This window comes from Sinocyclocheilus grahami, unplaced genomic scaffold, assembly GCF_001515645.1.
Source record: "Sinocyclocheilus grahami isolate Dianchi unplaced genomic scaffold, SAMN03320097.WGS_v1.1 scaffold47.1, whole genome shotgun sequence".
In the NCBI taxonomy this organism is placed as follows: Eukaryota; Metazoa; Chordata; class Actinopteri; order Cypriniformes; family Cyprinidae; genus Sinocyclocheilus; species Sinocyclocheilus grahami.
This window is the reverse complement of record NW_015505226.1, coordinates 3,203,397-3,210,460: the sequence shown is the minus strand read 5'-3', so window position 1 is coordinate 3,210,460 and position 7,064 is coordinate 3,203,397.

Sequence of the window (7,064 nt, the reverse complement as noted above, 5' to 3'; positions counted from 1 at the left end):
CAGTCAGCGGCAGTCATTTAACATTTCGCCCTGACTTGTATACAGTGGAAGAAAGGCTTGTTTTTATCCAGATATCTCTCGTCACCCATATACTAATGATTCAACAAACTAAAATAATAATAATAATAATAATAAAAACATTTATTCATATATTTATTTATTTTGTGAGCCAATGATGTACAGACACAACATAGATATGACATGACATTGTGAAAAAGCTATATTCGAAAAGCTCTGAATATCTCAATGGCTGTCTCCTTGTGCTTCCTACAGCTGTCTGAAATATCCACCTTACTGTCTGAAAATGTCCTCCCCCTGTCTTCCCTTCTCAGATCTCATCTATCAGTTACAGGCAGCGTAACATTATTGCCTCTCTCTCATACTAATGATGACAGTGATGTAACCTCATCGTACACCTGTAACAATGGTCAAAATCCAGACAGGCGTAAACTCAGTCTGAAATGGGAGAATATAGCAAATGTTCCAGAGGAAACGCTATCTAATAGGGCCCTCTTGTGGTAGAAGAGTAATAATAAAAATGATAAAGGGAGATCAGGGCAAATTGCCACAGCCAGACATATTGTCACTCAGTTTGTTTGGAAGGTTATATTAAAGGTAATACTTTATTTTGATAGTCCACTTTAGGCATTCTACTAAATATAGGTAATTCTGCAACTACATGTCAACTACCAGTCATTGGAGTATTAGTAGTCTGTCTGCTTATCATTTGCTAACACTTTATTTCGATGGTCACCTACAGACATTCTACTGACTATGAGTAACTTTGCAAGTGCATCTCAACTTCTATTCTCAACTAGAGAAAGCAAGCATTTATGCATTGGACTTTCGACTCAAACTACAGATGGACAGCCATTGCCTTAATCCTCAATACCTAGGAAGTCAATAACCAATTTATAGGCAACAAGTTCATTTGTATCTAAGGGGCAAGAATAAATAGTAATCAAAATGGGAGGAGCCAACTGCCTATATAAATCGTTGCTGATTGCCATTCAGAGTTGCCAAGTCTGCTTATTACACACAACTTCTTGTTGTGTGAAAAAATCCCGGGTCACGGTTTGCGTTTTTTGTGGGCTTATTTAAAAAAATTAAATATGGTTGCTTATGAAAATTTTCATTTACGATTACTAGATTAATTTTAAACCTTGTATGCTAATATAGAAGAAATATTATGACTGAAGTCTGAAATTATAATACAGAAGATTATTATTTGTAGTATGCTCAGATAATCAAATGTAGGGAACCGATAACTCCATTTGAACTTTTTCAGAAATCACGTTTTTTTTATTGTGCATTCCAAGTAATATCAATCCATCTGCAGTTCCCTTTCAGTCGGTCACTCCCGACGTCACGTCGGATGACCGACGAATTGGGATCTCACTTATGCCGAGTTCACACTGCACGATTTCCAAACTCGTCGGATCGCCGTTGTTTTCACACTGCATGACTATCTGGGGTAGCATTCAGTTGCTGCTGTGTTCACATTGCACGATGGATTGGCGACAGGGGGTTTCACACTGCATGACTTCACAATAGGAAGAATCGCCGACAGCTCTGTCTGGTCCGCAAACTACGTTTCACAACAAAACACACGCGAGAAGTGATAAGGAAATATTGCGAGAACCCGCGTGCATCAGACCGGAGTTCTCGCGAGCAAGACTGTAATTATTAAAAATATATATATATAGCAGGCAAATTGTCTGTGAGCTGATTTCCAGCTACAAGGTGAAAAAGAAAAACAGATTATGCAGGAGGGAGATGAAGGGAACAGGGATTGGGTGCATGTTCTGCAAAGAGAGTTGGAGGTAAATAATTTTGCAGTAACTGTAATGCTGATGTTGTGGCTGGTCAAGCAAATGTTTGTGCTTGTTTCTGTATGATATAATTGTTCATATATCTATTAAAATACTGATATTCTGGTCTATAACTCCTCCCCGAACTTCCCGCTGCCCTGTATCTTGGTCTCTCATTGGCTGTAGGTGATCGCAGATGTGTTTTTCAGTCAGAACTCATTGCACACAGCGTGATTGTGAATTGCGTAAACGAGCACCGATTTGCCTCCGATGTCGGGCATTTGTCGGCGATTTCGCAAAACCTGTCGGCGAGTGAAAAATCGGGCTAATATCGTGCAGTGTGAACTCGGCATTAGAGAGACCCTCCCCTGTGCGCCTCAGCATGCTAAAAGAGCTTTTTCCCTAAAAGAACAATTACGGGTGCGTCTTTTTAAAGACGACGCTGTATGGCAAACTTGATGTTACGTCTTTGTAAAGACGATGTGGGTCTTGCTATAGACAATGTATCACCCGGGCGTTTCTGGATGCGGTCGTTACCTGGCACTGGGTGATGTTCACGATCGCTGCCTCACGTGCCTGGGCATCTAGCACGCTGAGGTGGCGTTTGTGGATGAGTCATGTTCTCATTGCGGGCCAAGCGCCGTTTCTTCAAAGGGGCGGAGTTCCGTTGCCTCTGCCTCGATCCAGTTCTCGTCATGGCAGCAGTCAGGCGGGGGCTACTTCAGGCAGTAGCACGGGCGGTCTGAGGGTAACAGTGATGGCAAACCCTCCAGGGAACCAACCCTCGGGGGACCATCGCTCCTCTTGCACTCCGCAACTAGTTGAGCTGCCAATGGAATGTGCTGGGCCCTCTACAAGGAGCGCACCAGCCATATCCTTTGGTGCTCCTCCCAACGACCAGATGTTGATCGCTGCATCGGAGGGTGAGCCGGAGCTTTCTGGAGAGGACGATTCGGCTGCGCTGCTGTCCTCCGGGACTGTAGCAATGCCTAAATCGGATCCAGAAATAACGGCTATGCTTTCCCGGGCCACCGTGGGGGTAGGGCTCGAGTGGAGACTTCCACCGTGTCCCGAGCCCTCAAGGTTGCACGATTGGTTCTCGGGATGGTCCGCGCTGGTTCTAAGTGCCCCGCCTCGGTGCCTTTCTTCCCGGAGGTGCATGAGGAGCTCACCAGGTCGTGGACAGCACCTTTTACTGCCGGAAACTGATCTGCTGCTTCCTCCTCCCTCACCACCCTCGACTGATTACAGGGGTCCCCCGGTGGAGCGGTCGGTTGCAATGCAGTTGTGTCCTAATACTGCCTCCACCCTGCAGGGCGAACTGTGCCTCCCCTCCTGGGTCTGTAGGTACTCGACTGGCCAGTGATGCTTATACAGCCTGTAGAGAAGCTATCTCCACCTTACATGCTGCAGCGTTGTTGCAAGTGCACCAGGCCAAGGCACTGAGGGACTTGCACGAGGGTTGTCGCGGCCCGGAAGTTCTCAGAGAACTCCGCACCGCGACTGACCTCGCGCTACGAGCGACGAAGGTTACAGCGTGGTCTCTGGGTCGTGCGATGTCCACTATGATGGTCCAGGAGCTCCATCTCTGGCTGTATCTGGCCGACATGCACGAGACGGACAAGACACGATTCTTGAATGCCCCCATGTCCCAGACCGGCCTTTTCGTTGACACGGTGGAGAACTTTGCCCAGCAGTTCTCCTCTGCTTAAAAGCAGACTGAGGCCATCAGGCATCCTGCCCCGGCGCTCAGCCCGCTCGTCGCCGAGGGCGGCCCCCTGCCACCGCCCCTGCTCCCGCACAGCATCCGCAGCAGCCTCCAGCAAAGCTGCGCCGTGGAGCCAGTCGCAGGGCAGCCTCCCCACCCATCCAGACCCCTGCCAAACCTGGTGGCAAGCGAAAGAGCAAGAGGCCCTGAGACGGGCAATCCGGAGATGGAGCACTCCCCCGTGGGAGGGCCGGGCGGAGAATCATTTGTTTCTTTTTTTCCCCCCACTGACCTCTCGAATACTCGACAAAAGAGCAATCTCTTCTATCTCTGGGTCCCCAGAGGGGACGGGGGGTTGTGGTCGATCCAGTGTCGTATCACACTCACCCTCCTCTCTCTCCAGTGAGCAGCAGTGGGCGGATCGGGAGGACGAACCAACGGACTACCCACGCACCCTCTGCTCGAACACAGGTCAGTGTTACACACACTCAGACCCCACCTCGGACCGGCTACGAGACGCCCCGGGCCGGGTCCCTGCATTCTTCCTCGCTGCCCCACTGCGTGTACGCCTGTAGTTCTGTTGGTGCCACTTGCACGGCGTCTGGGAGCCTGGCTAGCGCTACCCAGCCCGTCTCGATGGCTTCTTCGAACCGTCAGGCTCGGCTATGCCATTCAGTTCGCCCGGCGCCCTCCCAAGTTCAGGGGTGTCCACTTTACTTCAGTGAAAGCAGCAGATGCCCCTGTCTTGCATGCAGAGATTGCAGTCCTGCTGGCGAAGGATGCGATAGAGCCGGTTCCTCCAGCCGATATGAAGACAAGGTTTTACGGCCCCTACTTCATTGTACCCAAGAAAGTCGGTGGGGTACGACCAATCTTGGACCTTCGTGTCTTGAACCGGGCCCTTCACCGGTTACCATTCAAGATGTTGACATAGGAAGGCATCCATCCCCGAGATTGGTTTGCAGCGATCGACCTGAAGGATCCGTACTTCATGTGTCGACCCTTCCGCACCACAGACCATTGCTGCGGATCGAAGGACGAACACATCAGTACGAGGTCCTGCCCTCCGGGCTGTCCCTGTCGCCCCGTGTCTTCGCGTAAGTTGCGGAGACACCCCTTGTTCCCCTGAGAGAACAAGGCATTCGCATTCTCAACTACCTTGACGACTGGCTCATATTAGCTCAGTCTCAGGATCAGTTGTGCGAACACAGGGACTTTGTGCTCTTGCACCTCAGCCAGTTGGGCCTTCGGGTCAACTGGAAAAAGAGCAAACTCTCCCCGACGCAGAGGATCTCTTTTCTCGGTATGGAGTTAGACTCGGTCAAACAGACAGCACGCCTCATGCGCGAACGTGCTCAGTCGGTGTTGAACTGCTTGAATACATTCAAGAGCAGGATGGCTCCTGGGAGACTCCATGGCCGAAAACAGACAGCACGCCTCACGCGCGAACGTGCTCAGTCGGTGTTGAACTGCTTGAATACATTCAAGAGCAGGATGGCGGTCCCACTGAAACAATTTCAGAGGCTCCTGGGAGACTCCATGGCCGGGTCCCGAAGTGGGCGTGGCAATGCTGCACTCACTGGGTCCAAGTTACACTGGCCTGCCGCCAAACCTTCACCCCGTGGTCAGACCTTGTATTTCTCCAGGCAGGAGTGCCCCTAGACCGGGTCTTCAGGCATGCTGTGGTTCACACGGATGCCTCAACCACCGGCTGGGGGGCCACTTACAACGGGCTTGCAATGTCAGGGGTTTGGGCGGGGCCCCAATTGCACTAGCACATCAACTGCCTCGAGTTTCTGGCAGTGAACCTTGCCTTGATCCTTCTCAAAGTGCGCTTACAAGGTAAGCATGCACTAGTCCGCATGGACAACACTGCGACCGTTGCGTACATCTGAGAGAACAAGGCATTCGCATTCTCAACTACCTTGACGACTGGCTCATATTAGCTCAGTCTCAGGATCAGTTGTGCGAACACAGGGACTTTGTGCTCTTGCACCTCAGCCAGTTGGGCCTTCGGGTCAACTGGAAAAAGAGCAAACTCTCCCCGACGCAGAGGATCTCTTTTCTCGGTATGGAGTTAGACTCGGTCAAACAGACAGCACGCCTCATGCGCGAACGTGCTCAGTCGGTGTTGAACTGCTTGAATACATTCAAGAGCAGGATGGCTCCTGGGAGACTCCATGGCCGAGTCCCGAAGTGGGCGTGGCAATGCTGCACTCACTGGGTCCAAGTTACACTGGCCTGCCGCCAAACCTTCACCCCGTGGTCAGACCTTGTATTTCTCCAGGCAGGAGTGCCCCTAGACCGGGTCTTCAGGCATGCTGTGGTTCACACGGATGCCTCAACCACCGGCTGGGGGGCCACTTACAACGGGCTTGCAATGTCAGGGGTTTGGACGGGGCCCCAATTGCACTAGCACATCAACTGCCTCGAGTTTCTGGCAGTGCACCTTGCCTTGATCCTTCTCAAAGTGCGCTTACAAGGTAAGCATGCACTAGTCCGCATGGACAACATTGCGACCGTTGCGTACATCAACCGACAAGGTGGTCTGCGCTCCCGTCGCATGTCGCAACTCGCCCACCACCTCCTCCTTTGGAGTAAGAAGCATCTGAGGTCGCTTCGTGCTGTTCACATTCCTGGACTGCTCATCCGGGCAGCCGACGAGCTGTCTCGAGCTGCGCTCCTGGGAGAATGGCGACTCCATCCCCAGACGGTCTAGCTGAAACCTCTAACTGCCAGTTGTTCTACTCCCTGACCGAGGGAACACTCGGCACAGACGCACTGGCACACAGCTGGCCGCGGGTCCTTCACAAATATGAGTTTCCCCCAGTGAGCCTTCTTGCACAGACACTGTGCAAGGTCAGGGAGGACGAGGAGCAGGTCCTGTTAGTGGTGTCCTATTGGCCCACCCGGACCTGGTTCCCGGAACTAATGCTCCTCATGACAGCCCCTCCTTGGCCGATTCCTCTGAGAAAGGATCTACTGACTCAGATACGGGGCACCCTTTGGCACCCACGTCCAGACCTCTGGAAACTTCATGTCTGGTCCCTGGACGGGATGCGGAGGTTCTAGGTGACCTACCCCAAGAGGTAGTTGACACCATCACTTCATCGAGAGCACTGTCTACGAGACACGCTTACGCTTTGAAGTGGAACCTGTTCGTTGAATGGTGTTCTTCTCACCGAGAAGACCCCCGAAGATGCCCGATCAGAGTCGTGCTGTCCTTTTTTGCAGCAAGGGTTGGAGCGAAGGCTGTCTCCGTCCACTCTCAAAGTCTATGTCGCTGCAATCCACGACCCCGTAGAAGGCAAGTTGCTGGGGAAGCATGACCTGATCATCAGGTTCTTTAGGGGGACGAGAAGGCTAAATCCTCCACGGCCCCCCTCTATACCCTCTTGGGACCTGACTTTGGTGCTCACAGCACTACAGCAAGGCCCATTTAAGCCTTTGCAGACAGTTGAGCTGAAGTTTCTGTCAATGAAAACTTTGCTCCTGCTTGCACTGGTCTCCATCAAGAGGGTAGGGGACCTGCACGCATTTTCAGT